This window comes from Chiloscyllium plagiosum, unplaced genomic scaffold (genome assembly GCF_037043375.1).
Source record: "Chiloscyllium plagiosum isolate Xiang-an unplaced genomic scaffold, Cpla_swu_hap1 HiC_scaffold_15, whole genome shotgun sequence".
In the NCBI taxonomy this organism is placed as follows: domain Eukaryota; kingdom Metazoa; phylum Chordata; class Chondrichthyes; order Orectolobiformes; family Hemiscylliidae; genus Chiloscyllium; species Chiloscyllium plagiosum.
Genome location: NW_028270153.1, coordinates 45,053,726 through 45,076,536, shown reverse-complemented (window position 1 = coordinate 45,076,536; position 22,811 = coordinate 45,053,726). Strand labels below are relative to the sequence as shown.

The 22,811-nt window shown below is 41.0% G+C and overlaps 1 protein-coding gene across 4 annotated transcripts in view; it reads right to left on the bottom strand.

Moving 5' to 3' along the window:
* Positions 1 to 22,050, bottom strand: part of LOC148147649 (uncharacterized) — a 141,810-nt gene extending 119,760 nt beyond the window's left edge. For 2 of the 4 annotated variants that reach the window (XR_015759590.1, XR_015759592.1), the window contains exon 1: positions 21,977 to 22,050. The gene's annotated coding sequence lies outside the window, so the exon portion shown is untranslated. The remainder of the gene's footprint in view (positions 1 to 21,976) is intronic. The other 2 variants (XR_015759591.1, XR_015759593.1) reach the window with 1 other exon arrangement.
* Between the last annotated feature and the right edge of the window lie 761 nt (positions 22,051 to 22,811).

Below are 22,811 nucleotides of genomic sequence, written 5' to 3'. Positions count from 1 at the left end.
CAAATCTTTACAAATTAAAGAAGAATAAAGAATTGATGCTACTATTGCCCAGTTGTTAAATTCAGGAAATGTTTCAGGGTCAACTTTGCAAAAATCATCAGAATACATAGAAACTTTCAGCACTATTTTCCTTTGCACAGTATAACTAGTGACTGCTGTGAACGAGCATCTGTGAGGAGAACAGCACACACTGGGTCTTCCCTTCCCATTGCTGGATGCCTTGAGTCAACAGTATCCTCACATCACACAGTTGAATAGGCTAATGTGACACCAAAATCCCTCATTTGGGCAACGTTAGACCTGGCAATGAATTTGTGGATCACTCTATAAAGCATTCTGCAGCAAGCTGGGCCCTGCAGTAACATCACTTAAAGGGTCAGGTGCCCACATTGTAGGTAAGGTGATTTTGCTTGTGTGGCCCCCTATCAATGTCCTCATCTGAGTCTTCTGTGATGTGAAAGTGCCTGTGTTGGACAAAGTTAAAAATCACACAACACCAGGCTATAGTCCAACAGGTTGATTTAGAAGTACACACTTTCGGAGCACTCCAAAACCTTGTACTTTCAAATATACCTGTTGGACTATAACCTGGCATTGTGTGATTTTGAACTGAGTTTTCTGTAGCTGACTTTGCCCTCCAGTGAGCTAGCAAACGAGGCATTCTGTGCCACTTCACTGCCTACTTCCAAACATGCTCTGATAATCCTCTTTGCGCTGTTCCCAATTCCAAATGAGCATCCATGATATGTGCAGTAGCATTACCTGAACTGATGATTGAAGTGTCAGATCAAGAAATTTACCTGACCTTACTAAAATTCACAATACTTCCAGAGGCACGGATGCCACAGTTAACTCCATAATGTAGAAAAGCACCTCTTCCTCTGCTCACCTCTACCAATAATCTCTCCAGTCTCTCAATAATCACACAACATGGGTTTTCTTAAACTCACCAAATCTGTGCCTCATTGCGCTGAAAGAGAGAGGGCTAAATAGATTAGTTTACTTACAGTGTGGAAACAGGCCCTTCGGCCCAACAAGTTCACACCGACCCTCTGAAGAGCAACCCACCCAGACCTCTACACTTAACACTACGGGCAATTTAGTATCGCCAACTCAGCTAACCTGCATGTTTTTGGACTGTTGGACGAAACCGGAGCACCCAGAGGAAACCCACACAGACACGGGGAGAATGTGCAAACTCCACACAGACAGTTGCCTGAGGTGGGAATTGAACCCAGGTCTCTGGTGCTGTGAGGCAGCTGTGCTAACCACTGTACTACCGTGCCGCCCAATGTCATTGATTATAATAAAAGCAAAATGCTGTGAATGTTGCAAAATTGAAACAACAGCAGAGAATGCTGGAGAAACTCAGCAGGTCTGGCAATATCTATGGTAAGAGAAACAAAGTTGACATTTTAAGCCAGTATGACTCTTCTTCAGATGAGTGTTATATGAAGCTGTAGCCACTGACTTTAAGAAGATAGTTGGGATTTTATCTGACACTGCTGCCAGGTCCTCAGGTCCACACTACTGGAGTTGATCATCTGGACCTCCTGCTCCACTTCATTTTGAGGATGATACTGGAGGACCTCACTGTCCGTCATGGAATTTTGCCATATTTGTCTCTGCTCACCTCTACCAATAATCTCCCCAGTCTCTCAATAATCACCATATAACCCTGTTGTGCCATGTTGCTTGTTTTACTATTATTTAAGTAGTGGCACACTGGCTCAGTGGTTAGCATTGCTACATCACAATATTAGTAAGACAGGTTCAATTCCAGTCTTGTGTGACAGTGTTGTGGGTTTCCACCAGGTGCCCCAGTTTCCTCGCCCATTATAATAATGTGCAAGTTAAGTGGATTGGCTATGCTAAATTGTCCCATATTGTCCAGGAATGTGTAGGCTTGGTGGGCGATCTCTGATAAATATTGTGTTTGGGTCTGGATGAGATGCCCTTTAAAGGGTTGGTGCAGACTTGATTGGCCAAATGGCCTCTTTCCACACTGTAGGGATTCTATATTGCAGAACTATCGTTTGGCACCATTTCTGTTGAAAAGGAACAGTCTACCTTTAAGAAGAGTGCAACACATGGTTTTAAATGATGTTACTGGATTCTCTCGCTGAAAACAGAACCAATTAACAGCATTAAGAAGTATGGAACATGCTGAGACAGATACTACTGCCATCCAGATGAGGCGGATACACCAGATTTGCATGCTATCCACCTCGCTCTGAAAAGGCACAGACACATTTTAAATCATGGTCTCTGTGACTAAATATCAACGTAACCAATTTCTAATCAAGTTCTATAGTGGACTTGGTATAAATATTTCAACAGTGCTTTAAGGGTTAAAAATATTTCTTTATTTGTTGGACAATTAGTAGATTTTTGTGAGACTACTTAGAATGGGGGAATGGTTACTTTCTAAATGAAGGTGAGGAAATAAAAATAGAACAAAGTCCTCATTAAGTGTGGGAAATGAACACAACAGTGAATGTTCAAGATACATTCTTGCCTATGTAGGTGAAAGGCAAGTGTTTAACAGGTGTGGTTCAAGCCCATCCACCAAGTGTACGTGCTTGTCAAAGCATATCTGAGTAATGTTTGTTCCTTTGTGCATTCCCAAGAACAGGTACATTGCTGATGTCAAAAGCTCCATGGCAACACATTATCAATTTGGCAGTGAGACAAGGATGGGTTCATGTTACAGTGTAGATCAACAATGAGTCACTTCAACAAAAAAATTATGCACCCTTCAGGTTAAGGTGTGGGCACATAATTAGTAGCATGTCTTTGAGATGATTTGTAAAATGTTCAGAATTACTAAATTGTAGAGCATATCTGTTGAATGACAGTTATTAATTATAAATGATGTCTCTAAAAGGTACTACAACATTACACTTTTCACATTAACTGACTGAAAAGGCCTGAGAAAATAATACAAAGTATAATAAAAGCCTATGACATGCAAATGCTTCAATGTACCAGACAAAATAATCTTGTACACCTTTTAGTTTGCATATAAACAGAAGATGCATTGTGATACAGTTTAACTTTATAAACTGGAGACATAAATCAAAGTACAGAGTTTATTTTTCTCAAGACTTGTTTCTGTTACTTGCAACCATTCAATAATCCAGAACTTTTCTCAGTTAAAATAGCATCTTCATGAAATGAACATGGGTGAAGCATGAAATATGCAGGCTGGCCTGGTCAATTTCTGGATGCTGTGCTGGCAATATTAAAGATTATGGTCCAGGTTTTGTGGTCAGTGGCAAAACAACATGCTCGCCACTAAAAGTTGACCATAACATTGTCATGAACTCTGTGGCATGGGTTTCCCCTTTCTGAACTGTCGTTTAAATCTGGCACACTGCTTTGGTGTGCAGAAACAATAATGTCAATATGCTGGCAAATAGCCAATCGTATTGAAGTATTTCCACATAAGTCAGAAAATTTAGAAAGCGCTTAACACCTTTCAATTTAAATTTCAGATAGTGAAAGAAATTATTATGATTAAATTAATGTAAAGAGGAAAATAATGAAGAACAAAAGTTAAATACATATAAAGATATGTGCAATATTTTCATTAAGGATGAACTTAATTTTTTAGTGTCGCTGCAATGTACCCTATTGGTTTAGGGCTGACTTTGTGAACCTTTAACGATGGCAGTAAATGGGATTGATTCAAAGCTTCTCAGCACTATTCCTGACACCTTCAATTTTCATTAAGATAGGATAACATTCAAACATATGAACAAGAAACACGAATAGGCCATTCAGTCCTTTGAACCTGCTCCGCCATTGAATCAGATCATGGCTGATCTGACTTTAATGTCAACTCTATATTCCTATATTCCTGCATATTCCTGATAATCTTTCATCAACTTGATAATCAAGAATCGATCTACCTCCGACATAAAATTATTTAAACATTCTGCATCCTCTGCCTTTTGAGAAAAGGAATTTCAAAGACTCGCCAATCTCCAAGAGGACAAAAATGTCTAATTCCTAAGGATAAGGACACTGATCGCAACCCACATTCCACATTTCCAAAATGATTCCCTTTGAAGGGACAGAGGCTTAGCCCACCAAAGATTTATTGAGTAGAGCCAGATTTTCAAGAAGTTTGATTCATGATTGCACACAGGCCTGTGTGAGCCGAATTCTTGATGAAGGAAAGGTAGGATCAAAAGGTCTTACCCATGCCAATCTAGGTACTTCTACCATTCCTTCATGGACCCTCATCCTATGCATGCCAAGCAATATGCCCCTACCATGGCCCTTCAAAGCTTCCATGCCAATCCACTGCTCTTCTATGACCATTCACCTAATATTTGCTCTGTACAGAATCAATTAACCCAATAGTTACAATAGGATATCTAAAAAAACTTTGTAAAACTGTAATTATTCACACCATTCTTTAAAATAAAATTACACTTCCGACAGCTCTAATGAAGTGTCAATCGACCACAACATTTAATTATAAATAGCAGAAAATGCAAGCAATTAACACATATTTATTTTGTGCAAATATACATGGAGTAATTAAGAAATAGATCTACAAAAAAAAGCTATCAGTCAACTAGCAGGAAAAATGGACTGGGCCAAAACCCAGTAAGACTTCTCCCCCATAGTGCGCTACAATATTATCCAAAATGTAAAATTTAGTGTAAAATTTAAAACATGTTTTTAATTTAATGATCATGGGTGTTGACCCTTTTAGGAATGACAGATGGCTTTTTTTTTGCCTTACCTTTCAAAGACATTGGATTCTTCCTTCTGCATACAGATAAAATCACTCATATTTGTCTGCCATATTGGTTTGTGAGAGAAACTGATAACTGTTCTGAAAAGGTCACATTGGTTATAAAATATAAACTGTTTCTCTCTCTCCACAAATGTTGCCAGACCGGCTGAGCTTCTCCGGCATTTTCTGTTTTCATAGTTATTAGTACACTATAATTTAATGGGGTTGGTTAGCTTAATTGGCTGAACAGCTGGTTTGTAATATACAGAGATGCCATCAACATTGATTCAATTCCCTTCACTGTCTGAGGTTACCATGAAGGATTCTTTTTCTTAACTTCATCCCCTTTCCTGAGGTGTGGTAACTCTCAGGTTAAGGCGTCATTAATCACCTCTGTCCAACGAGAGAGCAGACCTATGGTCTGGTAAGATTATGGCGACTTAACCTTTTTTTTTAACTCCATTATTGACTAGGGGATTTATTCCCTGCAGGGATTTGTGATCTTTGTTATTTTATCTCCACCTGTATTGATTCTATCTTCATCTCTCATGCTTCGTCTGCAAAAGCCATTGAATTAATTCGAGACTGACTCATTTGCAGATGCAAACCTTCTGCTTTCTCTTGAAATAGAACAATGAAAATTTCCTGATTGATGAGTCATAAGCCATTTTGAGCATTGAGGGAGACAGATGGATACAGTAACTTGCAACGAACATTTGCTAATAATTCAGTGGCCTCATATTTTCATAGATTTTTATAAGAATTGTGACCTTTGAAATAGACTTAGAAATATTAGGAAAGAATTTCAACATTATTGTACCCATTATGAACGAAGGTGTTGAATGATTTCAAGTCATGATCTCTTGTACCTGATCTCCTTACAGAAATGTGGCAGCTGCAGAACCAAAACTGTAGGCATTCACTATGGAAGCTTTACCAAATCATTTAGAAAAGAGAGACAAGATAGAAAGGAAATGGGGAGCGATGCTTGACAATATTTGGACATTGTTAAGGTTTCCCTTCATTGTCTTCCACTGGGGAATTTTATTAAGAGGTACACAGTTGATGATTGCATTCATTTAAAAAAATGTTCAAGAGATTTTCCTTAAATGAGTCCTTGGAGACCATGGCTGTTAACACTTTTAATGTTTGGTTCAGTCCTTAATTGTTAATAATGGATGAAATAATGATGAAAGTGAGAGCTGTAAATAGAATCGATACAGGTGGAGATAAAATAGCAAGGATTAAAAAAATCCTACAGGGAATAAGTCTCCCACTAATCCCTATGCTATTGGAAAGAGTATAGAAGAGGAGGAAGTTGGAACAATCATTGTGGGGTTTTTAATTTTGGTATATGGTGCACAAACCAACTCGATCAAAATAGTCTGAAACAACTTCATACAATATAATCATTGTAGTTCCCCAGAAAAATATGCGCAGGAAACATCCCGGCAAGATGTTACTTTAAATGTTTTTAGTGAGATAGTATTAATTCACAATCCTACAGTAAGGGATCCTTTGGGAAAGAGTGATCACAACATTGATAATTTGGCAAAAAATGGAATTTAATCAGCTTTCTGGAGATAAACTGGGAGAGAGGAGACCTTATGAGATGACAGGCTGAGAAGAGTGCCTGAAAGTTTGCAGCTCTCAAAATATGTTCTCAACAGAAGGAAAGAGAACAATCCAGTCAGCCAATTTAACCAATTAATTAACCAATTACCTGTAAACTATAACAAAGGAACCCCCCTTCCCCTGCCACCAGGGGTCACCCCTAGCGTTCTGGCATCAGTGTTGTAGGGTCTACCCCTCTGATCATCAGAGTCCATCTGCTTGGCCTCATCACTGTGAAAATAATTATCTGGCCTTTGAGGGCACCGTAAAATGGAAAACCCCCTCCTTCTCCTTGTAGCCTGGGCAATGGGCACCTCTGTTCGTCCACTCTGCCTGAATAAACTGTCTTCTACCAGCAAGATACACCTTGTTTCCAAGTTCCTTAAATGTTCAAAAGTCCTGTCTGTTCACATAGAGAACTACCTCTCACCAGCATTCTGCTTAATTGCTAACATACTTTGTCACTCTTCCTAGTAACTGTTGTGTCTTTCTCTTTTAGTGTCCCTGTACCCAAAAAGCAGCTGATCCTTTTCTCTATCAACAAATGAAAACTACCTTTTGGTTTTTAATGGTTTGAATTTATTTTCCATTATAACAATATCACACTGGCTTGTCTCCAGGCAGTGGCTTGATATGGCCATCATTCATCCTTTCCAGAACATTCTGTTTACCCTTAAGTTAATAGAGACATTTTAAAACATAAACATCTTGTAAAGTCCCACATTTGTAAGATAAAGAACTGCCAGCAGGATTTTCAGAAAATTGTAACATACATGCTTTATGAAAGGGAAATTTTACTAGAGCTTTTGAGTGCAAAACAAATAAGTTTGATCAAAAGAAATCCATAGATAGAGTATATTTGGGATTTTCAAATGGGATTTGATAAGCAACCACAAGAAGGGCTGTTGCACGACGTAAAGGCTTGTGGAGTTAGGACCAATATCCTAGCATTTATAAAAGGTTGACTAAAGATCAGAAAACAGAGTAGGAATAAATGGGTCATTTTCAGGTTAGCAGCCCGTTCCCCATGGAATTCCTGCATGGATCAGTTTGAGCCTCAGCTAGTTACATTCTATATTAATGTCTTAAAATGAAGCTAGCTAGTATAATATACCCTAGTTTGCTGATTGTACTACCCTGGTTGAGAATGTAAGCTGTCAATGGGATGCAAGAAACCTGTGAAGTGATTTAGAAGGTTTAAGTGAAGGACGAAAAAGTTGGCAGATTGATGATACTATGAAGAAAAACTAAAAAAAACTGAATAGATAGGAAGAATAGATAGATAGGAAGAATTTAAAAATCTGAATACTTTTAATGATGATAGTTCATTAAATGTTCATATTTGGAAGGATTTGGATGTTCTCATGCAAAACAAACAGCGTAAGTTTAGCCAACTGGAACAGAATGCAGATAAGGGGGCAAAGAGTGTGTTGGCCATTACTGAAAGGGCGTTGGAGGTCAAAAGTAAGGAAGTCTTGCTGTAATTGTAAAGGACTTTAGTGAGACCACACCTGGAGTACTGTGCATATTTTTGGTCCCCATAGCTAAGGAAGGATATACTTGCGTTAGAGTGGTTGGAATTAATGTTTACTAAATTGATTTATGACATGAAAAGACTGGCCTATGAGGAGTTATTGAGTAGAAAGGGAGCTTAAAATGAGAAATGATTTCATTGAGATGTAAGATTCCGGAAGAGCTTTACAATATAAATGACGAAAGGCTGTTTCCCCTCGATGAATTGACTATTACGAGGAGGGCTAGGATAAGGAATCAACTGTTTGCGACTGAGAATGAAAATGTCTTCACTCACAGCTTTGGAATTCTGTACACCACAGGACCCTTGATGTATAATTAATATTCAAGGTTGAGTGATAAGATAAATTTAGAAATTAGGTAGGAAAGTTGAGTTGAGTTGAGGATCAGCATGATCTGACTGAATAGTAGAGCCAGTTCCTAACTCTTACATTCTTTATGTTCTGAAGTTTGAACTTTCTAGCCAATGATTATTAAAGGACATGCTGGAAATCAGTCGAAAAGGAAAGAAAATGAATTCATAGAATAAATTCTGTGGAACTAAAAAGACTAGGTTTGCTCTTCCTGGTACCATTAAAAATAAAACATTGGGATGCTATTATCCCAGGTTCAGCTCATCTGCTTTTCTTCTGCTCCCAGGACTTAGCCAGAAGAGATTATCCTTCACCAGTGAGTTTCATAGGGTCATTGATGGCAATCTGTATTTAACCCATTTATTGCAAGTGAAGCCCAATGCCTAACTTTTAGACATATTCCTGAGATTTGTAGTATCTCTACTTAAGGTTATAATTGTTCAAACTCCAGATTGTTACTTTCCTATTTCTCCCAACATATCCAGGATTTCATGTAAGCAACGTGGAACATGTTTGTTCAGGAAATCCAAATGGTATACAAATTATATCTGTAAATAGATCAGATATAACATCAAAACCACATTGCAAGAGACCCCAGATTCTTCTAAAATTATTACTTTCCCCAGTAAAGATCAGAAATGCAGTATAAAAGGGCATAATGGAAATGTCATTCTACTGCCTGTGTTTAAAAGGCACACATATTCAGTAACAGAGATTTGGAGAGAAAGATTAGTTTCTATTATCCTGACTGATGATACTTTGTACTTCTTCTCAATATCAGTAACCAGTACAGCAAAGTCAATTCAACCAGCAGAGTCACCCATTGAAAGGAATTCTGAAGTTTTACATCAAAAGATTGAGATGGCTTGACTGTATATTCTGGCTTCAGTATTGACAGGAGAAGTAATGTATCCTGCAGGATCTTGCTTTACGATGAGGAGGAGGGAGCCACCAAACATTCCAGACTTATCAGGTACAAACAGCATGCCAAGGACAAGACATTGCCAGCTGCAAGCAAACATCATGCATAAATGATTAAGGAGATCGTCTTTTTAACATCTGTCCATTCCAAGTACAATGCTATCAATTTCTTCCCTTTTCGATTAGCAATAGTTCATCACCTGCAAACTTTTCTGTATACAACTGATTTAAGCAGCTGCTCATCCTGCTAGTTTATCCTAATAATTCCTAAGGTTAAAGCTGTATATTCAAACAGGCAATATTTCTCTTCTTCCTGAGTATTCTAGGTAATACTTGTTCTGTCATATAGCCACTGTGTGATACCTAGGCCTCACAAGTGTCCTAGAAGCAAGAGAATCAACGTTTCAGGCATAAGATTTTCATTACTCCTGATGAAGGGCTTATGCCCGAAACATCAATTCTCCTGTTCTTTGGATGCTTCCTGACCGGCTGTGCTTTTCCAGCTGGTCAGAAGACATCCAGCACCACACTCTTCGACTCTAATCTCCAGCATCTGTAGTCCTCACTTTCCCTCAGAGGTGTTCTCACATACAATAAAACCCCCATGTGTAGATTAGATTAGATTTCCTACAGTATGGAAACAGGTCCTTCGGCCCAACAAGTCCATACCGACCCTCTGAAGAGTAGCTCACCCAGACTCATTCCCCTATCCTACATTTATCCCTGACTAATGCACCTCGCACTATGAGCAATTTAGCACAACCAATTCACCTCACCTGCACTTCTTTGGATTATGGGAGGAAAACCATGCAGACAATGTGCAAACTCCACACAGACAGTCGCTTGAGGTGGGAATTGAACCAAAGTCCCTGGCGCTGTGAGGCAGCAGTGCTAACCACTGAGCCACCATGCCGCCCCATTGTGTACAAGCACAGTATAAAAAAAGGGTGGTACTGGAAACAACTAGGAGACTTTCAAAGGTAAAAATAAATGAAAGGCTGTCAGCAAAGAACATTAGGAGGGGCAGCCAGTAGTTTCACGCTGCTTATGGATGCTGAGACACCCTACTTGTCATTACATGAAGTCTTTGAATACACTAACAGGATATTGGGTTGAATTTTATCATTTTCATTGATTTTAATGGACCATTTCTTAACACAATGCCTCACAGGTTTCCTTCCATGGACATCCCAAACATGCCACATTAACCGAGTACCACATTCCTATAGTGCCCCTCTTGTCCGATGCTGGATTCTCCCATTTGCCTCAGGCAGAAGTATTCCCCAGTGCTGGAATATTCTGGGATCCATGGCAACTGTGCCATATTTTAAAGGTCATCATACAGCCAGTCAAGTGCTTGCAGTCGCAGCTACCTTGGACATTTATCCTGGACATGGCAGACAAAGGGAAATTGGCACCTCACTTTGTGGACAGGGACCTAGAGGTGCTGGTGTAGAGGGTGGTGTGGAAGATGGATGTCGTCATTCTCAGAAGAGGCCACAACACAAGACCCTGCCCATCTGATCCGAGGTTGCCACCTCTCCATATCACTGCCCAGCAATGTTGAAAGAAGGTCAATAACCTTCTCCAGTTTGCCAGGGTAGTGCACCTTCTTCTTTTTACTACAACACAATTACTCTATCTCTACTACAAAACTCACCTCCCACCAAGGCCCATGTTCTAACACTTTCAGTATTGCATGCAAAATCTTCTCTCTCTTGCAGTCCATGCCTCCCATCTTACTAACCCTGCCTGCCCTCTCCGCTGCCCACTTACTCCCTCGGGACACTTCACCAGCACTAACAGTCGTGCCACTGATTTCCACCTTACTCAATTCCTCCCTTTGTCTCATTTCAGGAGAAAATGGAGCATAGTAGGGACAAAAGCGGCAGGGCAAGTTATGTTGTGCCTGACATTCAGCTCCTCACCCCACTATGTGGAGAGGTTCTGGGCCCTCATAGATGAGGACCACAACTGGAGAGATGCTGAAATTTCTATCTCCTATCTACCAGGTAAGAAGTATTTTTATTGTTTATGAGACTCCCATTACCCACATTATTTATCACAACTGTAACCCTGTGGTTGCAACATATCCTCTAATTTGTCTCCTGCAGATATCAGTGGGCGGTCAATGATCACTGTGGTCAAGGGGAGGCGACGGCCTAGTGGTTTTATCGCTAGACCATTAATCCAAAAATCCAGGTAATGTTCTGGGGTCATGAATTCAAATCCCACCATTGCAGATGATAGAACTTGATTTCAGTAAAGAATCTGGAATTGAGGGTCTAAAGATGACCATGAAACCATTGTCAATTATCAAAAAAAGCCCACTACTGTCCTTCAGAGAAGGAAATCTGCCCTCTTCACCTGGTCTGGTCCCGTAAGGGAATACAAAAAAGAGGATTGCCCTAAAACATCCATCCTCCAGCTTTGAAGCACACTCCATAAGCACCTCAGAGGAAGCACTGGCAATATTGCCAGCTGCACTCCTCACCAGATCTGATTCTGGCACTTTGGTAGGTACTTTAGCTGGATTAGAGTCAGAAGCACCTGCTAGTGAATGCGCTATTGCCATATCTTCAGATGTGGCCAAGAAAGAATTGCCCCAGATTCCTCACACTCAGATGACACCCAAGCACCAGGCAGGAGAAGAGTTGACAGCACCAGCAATTCAGAACTTCATTAAAATACACAAGTAGATTGAGGAGATGCAGGCAAGTTTGTTGAGGGCACTGGGCAATCTGACACAAAGAATGCAGGACTGTACCTGTGCAGTTGGCACCATGTTGCCTCAGGCATACAAGCATGTGACTATCTCTGTGGATAAGTTGCTGGCTGCCATGGACAGCAGAGTCCAGCAGTGTCGGAGAGACATTGGTGCTCAGCACATTGACAAGACAGCATGGGTTTAAGGAAACATGAGCTCTCCCAGGTGCCTCTTCCTTACAAGCGAACAGGTCAGTGCTAGGAGGCATTCTGCCAGTGGTGGAACCACAGACTGACCCTCGCCCACCCAAACCCCCACCTGCAGAAATCTCCTGTCAGACACTCCATGTGTAGTCATACCTTACACTTTCATCCTGCCTACCACCCTCGGCCCTGTGGAAGTTCAAGCCAAGGATTGTATACCTGCCTCTAGACAGGGCACAATGCAGAACATGTTCTTTCCACCTGTCCTGTGCAATCCAGGCCTGCAATGGGACATAATGGGAGGGAAAGAAAAGATGACATTTTGGGCTACAGAAGTGGCACAAAAGTTATCACTTATGTTTACTGTTCTTCACCAGCTGTGTGTGAATGTCTGTTTTGCTGCAATGACAACATGGAAGGGACAGAGCAGGCTCATTCTTACCACTTCACAATGTTCAATAATGCAAGGTGTGAAGTGAATAACTCCTGCACTACATGCAGCTATGAGTAAATTGCAGGTGATTGTTTCTTTGGCAACTAGAGTTAATGCATAAGGTTCATGCAGCATGTAATGTTTACAGATGTGGTTAAACTTCAGTGTACGGGTGTCACTGTAAAACTGTTCCCCTTTGAAGGACCACTCATTGCTCATAATTGAAGCCCCTCCCTCACAGAGGGAAACACTTACACCACCAACTTTGGGTGTGGTTGTAGCCATGTTCATTTCCATTGCACATTTGATTTGTACAGCATATTGGAGGACACCAGCAGTTATTCCTCCAGCAGTGAGTCTTAGGTTCAACTTCTTCATATTAATGAACCCTCAAATGTAATTCTTTCCTTCTTGATAGCCTATTCTGTTATCTTATAGGCTTTGCACATCAACAAATCCTAAAAGTAATCCATCTATTTAAAGCTGCATCTGCCCACTTTACCTGGCCCCCACCAGTCTCAGGCATATCAAGTAAAGAGACCAGATCTAATACTTCAACATCAACCCACTGAAGCCAGGGTGTTGCTGACTGTCGATAACCACCCTCCTATATTACCCTTTTCCCTCCCATCATCTCCATCAATTAAATATTGAGTTTTCCACTTCACCACTGTAATCCTCTCTGCACCCCAGCATGCTGCCTTCAATTTCACAATTAAGTTCCCCAGCTTCCCTCCATCTGCAGTGGAACCTGATAACATCCTCTGACTTTTCGTGGACAGACCTCCAGGACAGACCATACATCTCCCCGCCAATCAAAAGAGCCAGACAGCTCCAACCAATGAGTGACCAGAATCCTAATAGATGTCTAGACAGGGTGCCTGACTGTTTCCATGACTCCCTGTACTCTTTGTGCTGGGCATACAGGATTGACAAAGCCTCATTCCTGTACTGTGGAGATACAGACCCTAAATCCTGACCCAACTGGCCAACTGACTGTTTCCAAGACCCTGGACTGATATTGAAGCCTGCCAGGAACCCTGCCTGAAGTGTGCCCCCAGAATTTGAAAACTACTACCCTTAGAATTTGAGACATAACCATTTGACCAAAGGATATGCAGTGTCTTTGGTGTGTACATGGCTGCCACATAGTGGAGGTGTAACGCTGATGTAATATGGTGCCATGCAGCAACATGTGCACTCATTGAGTGATGACCACGAGTGAGCAAGATGAGCTGACAAAATTTGTGTTTGCGCTAGAAGGTAAGTGACAACAGATGTCCTGAGAGCCTTCAAGTTTTGACCAAGGGACCAAAGTGTTAAAAGGAAGACAAGGCAAAGCTAGGATACACATCTGGGTAGAAGTGATGCTAAGTAAACAAGCTTTCATCCCTGAGAAATAGCCTGGTCAAATCCAGGGAGACAGGGAGAGCCTTTTCCCAAGTATAGTGACGGCAAGCATGAGGGGGCATAGCTTTAAATTGAGGGGTGATAGATATAGAACAGATGTAAGAGGTAATTTCTTTACTCAGAGAGTAGTAAGGGTATGGAATGCTTTGCCTGCAACAGTCGTAGATTCACCAACTCAAGTACGTTTAAGTCGTCATTGGACCAGCATATGGACGTACATGGAATAGTGTAGGTTAGATGGGCTTCAGATTGGTATGACAGGTCGGTGCAACATCGAGGGCCGAAGGGCCTGTACTGCACTGTAATGTTCTATATTCTATTATGTGGCTGCCTATCTAAGCAGTCTAAGTGTCCTATAGCAGCATTCCAATGAAAAGTGGCAATCCAGAGCAGACAGCACATGGATTGGAAATATACCATGACGATGCAGAGAGCTGCTACATGTCAGATATCAATATACATGGATGTGGATGCATAAGATCACTGTCCTTGTGGTGTGCCCTGTTTGGAAAATGAGATTGTTCCGTCTCAATGTTGAGAAGAACCTCACTGCACATCCCACCCAGTTTTCCAAATGTTCTTGTCATCGGCCAGTCATTCAGGGAAAGGAAAATTCTTGCCATAGCATGAAATACATGTATGGCAGTGCAGTGCATTCTTGAATGCTGCAGGTGACCCTTTCTGCATTGTTTACTTTTGTCAAATTCATCAAATTTCGCTGTCAATGAGCAACAATTCAAGAGATCATGAAGTGGCACTTGCAATCTATGCTGTCTTACTTCTTTGTGCTTGAAAAATGCCTTTCTCCATGTCTTAAACAGGATGCCCCTCCTGTCTCTCACTTTGTGTAATGGGATCTAAAAATAAGGAAAATCAGATTTTTGCTACTTTCAAGGTGGTTTTTCACAAGTTCTGGGTTCTGATTGTGATCTTGGGATCAAGTATATCTTCAAACAATGTTTTGTCCAACATGCTACACTTTCATTGGCATTGCAAATAGAAAATAACTTGTCTTCCAACCCAATAATCACTCTCCTTTTTAATAGATCTCAATATTACTTGTTACCATATTACTCAATCCCTTATCTCTACTGATTACATCTATAATTACTTTGAATCATTCTTTAGCAATTCATTCCACAATTACATTATTCCTCTGTGCAATAAAATTCTTCCTGACTTCCTCTCTAAGTCTATGCTGTTTAATCTTTAATCTATTTATCAGAACACTGAAACTTGAGCTAGTATAGTTGATCCATCTGACTGAGAAGTCTTACCTTTTCCAAATAAGTTCTATTTTCTTAATCTTTCCTTATAAGTTAAGTTTGCAGAATTATCAGCATCATCATCACCATTAGCTGACGCAGTAAAGGGAATAAATTGATAGAAATTAAATTGTTCCATTTATCTGCTTATTTTTGTTGACAGGAACTGAAAAACATTTTTATATTGGGGATCTGTTTCTGAACATTACTTTGAAGAAATATTCTTATTAACCACTTTGCCATTCTCTCTTCTCTGTTACATTCATTAGATAACAACTCTCTATTTTCATAAATGATTATGTTTGTTAGTGTTATAAAAACATCTTAATATAACTAATCTAAGTTTAGATTACTTTTAAAAACAATGGTGTCTGGCTAGTCATTATCATAGAATCCCTACAGTATGGAAACAGGCCATTTGGCCCAACAAATCCACACCGACCCTCCGAAGAGTAACCCACCCTGCCCTATTATACATTTATCACTGACCAATGCACCTAACCTACACATCCCTGAAAACTATGGGCGATTTAGAATGGCCACCTAGTAATTTATCTCCAGATAATTGTATCTAATATAAAAACCCACTAAAAATGAAGTTTTTAAAGAAAATAATACATTTTGAAAACAGTAAAAGTATTCACACTCAATTAAAATAAATGACAGGGAGACCGCTTTTCATCTTCAGGTCATCATTCGTACAAATGAGTTGGATGTGAACGTAGGAGGTATAGATGGTAAGTTTTCAGATGACACCAAAACTGGAGGTGTCCTGAGGTTACCTGAGAGCACAACAGGATCTTGATCAGATGGGCCAATGGGCCAAGGAGTGGCGGACGGAGTTTAATTTAGCTAAATGTGAGGTGTTGCATTTCAGAAAGGCAAATCAGGGCAGGACTTATATGCTTAATGGTAGGATTCTGGGGAGCCTTGCTGAACAAAGAGACCTTGGAGCACAGGTTCAAAGTTCCTGAAAAGTGGAGTCACACATAGACAGGGTAGTGAAGAATGTGGTATGCTTGCCTTTATTGTTCAGTGCATTAAGTGTAAGAGTTGGGAGGCCATTGTACAGGACATTGGTTAGGCCACAATTGGTACACTGTGTGCAATACTGGTCTACCTGCTGCAGGAGGATGTTGTGGAACTTGAAAGGGTTCAGAAAAGATTTACGAGGATTTTGCCAGGGTTGGAGGTTTTGAGCTATAGAGAGAAGCTGAATAGACTATTTTCCCTGGAGCATCAGAGGCTGAGGAGTGACCTTTTTTTTAGATTAGATTCCCTACAGTGTGGAAACAGGCCCTTTGACCCAACCAGTCCACACTGACCCTCCAAAGAGTAACCCACCCAAACCCATTTCTCTCTGACTAATGCACCTAACACTATGGGGCAATCTACCATGGCCAATTCACCTGACCTGCATATCTTTGGACTGTGGGAGGAAACCGGAGCAGCCGAAGGAAACCCATCAGACTCGGGGAGAATGTGCAAACCACACAGACAGTCACTCAAGGCTGGAATTGAACCTGGGACCTGGTGCTGTGAGGTAGCAGTGCTAGCCACTGAGCCACCGTGCACCCCATTACAGGGGCTTATAAAATAAGGGGGACATGGATATGGTAAATAGTCAAGTTTTTTTCCCTGGGGTGGGGGAGTCCAAAACTAGAGGGCATAGGTTTAGGGTGAGAGGGGAACAATGTAGAAGGGACCGAAGGGGCAATATTTTCACACAGAGGTTGGTGCGTGTATGGAATGAGCTGCCAGGGGAAGTGTTGGATACTGTACAATTACAACATTTAAATGGAAGGGTTTAGAGGGATATGGACCAAATGCTGGCAAATGGAACTAGATTAGTTTAGGATATCTGATCGGGATGGATGAGTTTGACTGAAGGTTTAGTTTCCGTGCTGTTATACCTTTCTGACTCTGTGACTCGCTTGGCAGATTTCTGGATTATGTACTGCCTGATTACCAGCAAGTACTATAAAGTTGAAATCAGATAACACATATTCTGAAATATGTCAATACATAATTATATGAGAAAGATAATTGGATATTGAAAATTCAGGTTCCATTAGTTGACTACACCAAATTTTCCTTACTTGATTTACAGGTGAGACTCAAAATGTAAAGGCTAGTTCTCTTACCCAGGACAGATATTCCACCTGGCCCCAGAAAGGTGTTCAGATATTTGCTCAGTGCTGCCCAATACCTCCCATGTAACCCCAGAATTATCTCCACTGACTGTTCAAATCCCAAATTCCAACTTGTGTCCATAAACGGACTGTAACATTTTATGTTCCCTCTCTGTCCTGTGTGTGTGACCTGAGAATCGGCAATCAATTGAAATACTTCAAGAAAGTCCAAGCATCAGAATGGTTGGGCAATTAAGCAGGGGCCATAATCACTCCAACTTTAATCAGCCCCATTTGAAGGTTCATCCCATTGTATCAATTATTACTTGGTATTTCATTGTTTTATCTAAATTCCTACTTTTTAATTAAAGTATTTTGTGACCATCAATCCACCAAAGGAACAATCTTTGTCTTTACTGCATGAAAAGTTTTTGTATTTACACTATTTTTATCTATATTTTCCACAACTACTGCTTTAATATTGTTGGTGGCAAAAAATAAATAGGAATCATTGCCTGATTGAGTGTGGCTCACTTAACACACCTTACCTAAGGCCAAACTCCATTGAAGAAATGTTTGGCTCAAACTGATTAACATTTCATTAAATTATTAGCTTTTTAGGATGCAGTAGATGGCAGGCATATCCTGAAAATAATGATGCACGTTTTCACATGCAGATCTAAATAACATTAGATTGATAGTTCATATCACCGATTCTAATGATTGATAGAATCACATAAAGATTTTAGTTATGGGGTACAAGAAGTAAATCAACAGCCTGTCTCACGAGTCTTTGAAATCACAATATACTTTGGATGTCAATAAGCTGTTCATGAAAATATCATTAAATATTTGATTCGGGCTGTTAACCAGGTCTAACCAGGGAGGAGAAAGTGAGGGCTGCAGATGCTGGAGATCAGAGCTGAAAATGTGTTGCTGGAAAAGCGCAGCAGGTCAGGCAGCATCCAAGGAACAGGAGAATCGACGTTTCAGGCATAAGCCCTTCTTCAGGAATGAGGAAAGTGTGTCCAGCAGGCTAAGATAAAAGGTAGGGAGGAGGGACTTGGGGTAAGGGCTTTGGAAATGCGATAGGTGGAGGGAGGTCAAGGTGAGAGTGATAGGCCGGAGTGAGGTGGGGGCGGAGAGGTCAGGAAGAAGATTGCAGGTTAGGAAGGCGGTGCTGAGTTCGAGGGATTTGATTGAGACAAGGTGGGGGAGGGGAAATGAGGAAACTGGAGAAATCTGAGTTCATCCCTTGTGGTTGGAGGGTTCCCAGGCAGAAGATGAGGCGCTCTTCCTCCAACCGTCGTGTTGCCATGGTCTGGCGATGGAGGAGTCAAAGGACCTGCATGTCCTTGGTGGAGTGGGAGGGGGAGTTAAAGTGTTGGGCTACGGGGTGGTTGGGTTGGTTGGTCCGGGTGTCCCAGAGGTGTTCTCTGAAACGTTCCGCAAGTAGGCGGAAGTAATCAGGGAGCCCTGGCTGACAAATATAAACAGGAATGCCAGAGGTCCTGTTCAGCCTGAGAACTGACTCTGAGGGAGCTGGATCAGTGTCAAGGACTTCCCACATGTAAATAAAGGGTGAATTGGTGATGGGATACCTGCCCCATGGAGTTATTTCAGTGGCATTGAGGAAAAAAAAATCACACTCCTGAAGAAATTCAGTTGCAACAGGCATCTTTGAGTTGGGGTAGCTATTTCTGGCATCATGGTGTTATTTGGAAGCTGCGCTCAATCAGACTCAACAATGGATAATATATTTCAGATGCAACAGCATCAGTCATCTTCTGTAGGTTGTTGCTCCATCATGATTCTTGTTTGGATCCTCTGCAGTGGATTTGGTGGTGTTACCCTCTGGCAAGCTGGAACTTGTGCCATACTCATCACCTGCCCTGCTATAGGCCACCATGTGCAGATCCAATTCTTCCCAATGTTTTCCCACCGTGACTCCATTCATGACCTGAAAATTGCCACAATTACTTGAGAGACTGGGGGAGGGGGGAGCTGTTTGGGGGTGGAGGGAGACTGTTGGGAGTGGGAGCATTGTTGTCATACATCAGTCATTGTCCCACAGCAGCCACTTCTTCTTCAGCCTCATGATGCCAAAATTTCAGGTTGTGATCACACTTGGGTCCTGACTGCCACTGTGGGGAAACCCTGTTCTAGACTTCCTCTAAAGTGTGTTTAAGATGTCCACAGCTGAGCTGGTGGCCGTCAGTGTGGGAGTGAGTGTCAGTATTTCTACTTATTACTGCCTTCCTGCTCTTCCCATTCTTCCCTTCCACTATGACCTCACCAAGTGGCAGTTCTTCAGTATCCTAAAGGTAAAAGGCTTAGGGTAGGGTTACGGAGGAGGAAGGAGAAAGGGTGATATGTACATATTTACATCATCTGCAGCTGTAAGAAAAGATTGTGGGCTGAGGGGAATATGATACATGCAGAGGAGGATTACATCCAACCATGCCTCCATTGTTAATGGTTGCAGCATCACAACTGGTCCTGAATTCAGTCAAGGTCTTTCAGATGGTCACGAGCACAATGTTTTCCTAGGGAGGTAGGACATGCAGCTGTGCCTGTATCAAATAAGGTTAGGTACCTCTAGTTACATACCTGTTTTGCAAGTGAGGGAAAGGTGTCGGTGGGCATGGTGGAATGTTTTAGCAATGATGTGGTAATAATGGTTAAATAGATAGCAGTGTATGCAAGCTTTGGATGTTATGTATTGGTCATGTGTGATAAAGATTCTTATCAAGAGAGTGATAAGGTGAATTAAACAGCTTCCGAGGTTGGTGGTCCAATGAGCAGACTGAGGCTTTTGAAAGTATATTCAGTGGATGCAATTTCTCCTCTCTGGCATTGATGAGGAAGATGATGACAGAGGAAATGAATTGGGTGAGTTGGTCCTGAAGAGATATTCATCAATCTCTCACCACCTCAGCAATGAAGTGCTTAAGGTCTTCCAGTGGTCAATTAATAGCAACTAAAGAGCCTCAACTCACCACCAGCCAGATTATCTGCCTTCCCAGCAAGCAAGCAAAGTAGTTCTTGCCCCAACTGGGAAACCAAGGCAATCCCCCTTCGGAGTTTATGGAGCTTTCATTTCTCCCAACTTGATGATAATTGGAGGCAAGGATTGGGGCCAAAGAGGTGACCACCAAAAGCCACATCCATGCTCTTAGCTCTGATTCCCCAAACACTCTATGATCTGACCCAATGGGACCTGAAAGAAAATTACCTACTTTCCCCGGCATTGGATCCTCTAAAGATTAGGAATCCAGCACCAAATCTCGACTTGGACCACTTTGACTTTTTGCATGGTGGAATGTTTTACCAATGATGTGGTAATAATGGTTAAATAGATAGCAGTGTATGGAAGCTTTGGATGTTATGTATTAGTCATGTGTGATAAAGATTCTTGTCAAGAGAGTGATAAGGTGAATTAAACAGCTTCCGAGGTTGGTGGTCCAATGAGCAGACTGAGGCTTTTGAAAGTATATTCAGTGGATGCAATTTCTCCTCACAATGACTTCAATAATTATCTTATGCAATGATTTTATATTGCTATTCAAGTGAGCAGTAACAGAAATTTAGACAGATTCATAATATGAGAAAAACAGAATATACTGGAAATAGCTGTTGAAGAGAGTTTAACGTTCAGGAAGTGGAATATAATGGCACCACAGTGGGGAAACTGTGCTCCTAGATTCACAGAAGACAATTTGGAGGTCTTATGGTACAGTGGCTCAGTGGCCAGCACTGCTGCCTCGCAGCACCAGGGTCCCGGGTTCAATTCCCACATCGGGCAACTGTCTGGAGTTTGCACATTCTCCCCGTGTCTGTGTGGGTTTCCTCTGGATGCTCCAGTTTCCTCCCACAGTCCAAAAATGTGCAGGTTGGGTGAATTGGCCATGCTAAATTGCCCGTAATGTTCGGTGCAATGGTCAGGGGTAAATGTCAGGGAATGGGTCTGGGTGGGTTGCTCTTCAGAGGGTCAGTGTGGACTTGTTGGGTGGAAGGGGATGTTTCCACACTGTAGGGAATATAAGCTACATGAGGTGAGATGCCAAGCCAGGGAACAGACAGCCAGTAAACATTTTGTAAATTGAATGGAACAAGATAATCATTGTAGTCAATGTGAGGATCTGGCTGCAAAAAGTCAAAGTGGTCCTAGTCAGTGGCCGAGATTTGGTGCTCAAAGTACTGATTGCGGAGAGGTGACTGACTGTCTGTCCGCAGCAATGATGATGGTTGCTAGATTAAGCTTCTGTCAAGTAATTAAGATTTGATTGAAGAACCACTCAGCGAATCAGATGCCTTAATATTGAGGTCCCAGCTTGTCAGAAACTACCGACTAATCCGAGGTCAGCAATTTCTGGATCCTAGAAATCTTCTGAGGTATACAGTCACTTAATTATCAGGGAGCAGGTAGTTTGCCAACTACCTACATCACTAAAAGTAGGTGTTGGGTAAAGCATATTACTGTTCTCTCACCCTATTTACAGAGATTATCTAAATTTGTTCATTACATCTTTCTAGCAGAATGAAATTGCAGAGGTAAAATCATGCAAAATTGTATCAGAAACATTAGTCAGTTGTAAATCCTCACAATACTTAAATTGAAGGAATCAAAGGATCTGGTTAATTGTTCTTACCCGTGTCCTGGTACAGGCTACATGGATATTATCCATTGTTCGAATCTTTAATGCACTGCGTTAGTGGACATATGTAATACAAGTATCAAAGTCTCAGTGTCCTTGGCTTTTATTGCTTTGTAAATTTGAAGGAAAATGAAAATCAATATGACACTTCCAAACAAGCCAAAGCAAACAACATCATGTGATTAGCTGAAGAGAATTTCATTCTAGTCATGCTCACAGGCACAGTCCTGAACTCCATTCTAGATATTTTTAATCAACCTGTCCAGTTCTGTTATGGTACACCTTTGGAACAGGTAGAATTGAACCCAGACCTTCTGACCTAGAAGTAGAAACATTACCATGACACCACAAGAGACCCCTGAGATCCCTTACATGCTGTACAATATTCTAAGAGACTGAATGATACTCCATAGCTTCACATCACTGACATTCACAATAACTTCCCATCACATTACAAACTCCATGATACTGGTCAATTAAACTATTGAAATAAATGATTATTTATTTGAAATTATAACCAATTATTTGATACTTATTATGTCAGATCTTAAGGAAGACAATATAGCCTGGACTTGCTGCTGATTTTGTGTTGCTACTCAAGTGAGCAGTAACAGAAATTTAGACAGATACATAATATGAGAAAAACAGAATACTCTGGGGGTTGGAAGTCTGAAATAAAAATGAATAATCTGTGGAGAGGGAAATAACATTCAATTTGATGGCTTTTCATCAGAATTGAGAAAAGTTAGTAATGTAATGGAATTTGTGCAAAGCGTGGATGGAAACAAAAGAAAGGTCTGTTTTAGGGTGGGAAAACAGGAATATTAAA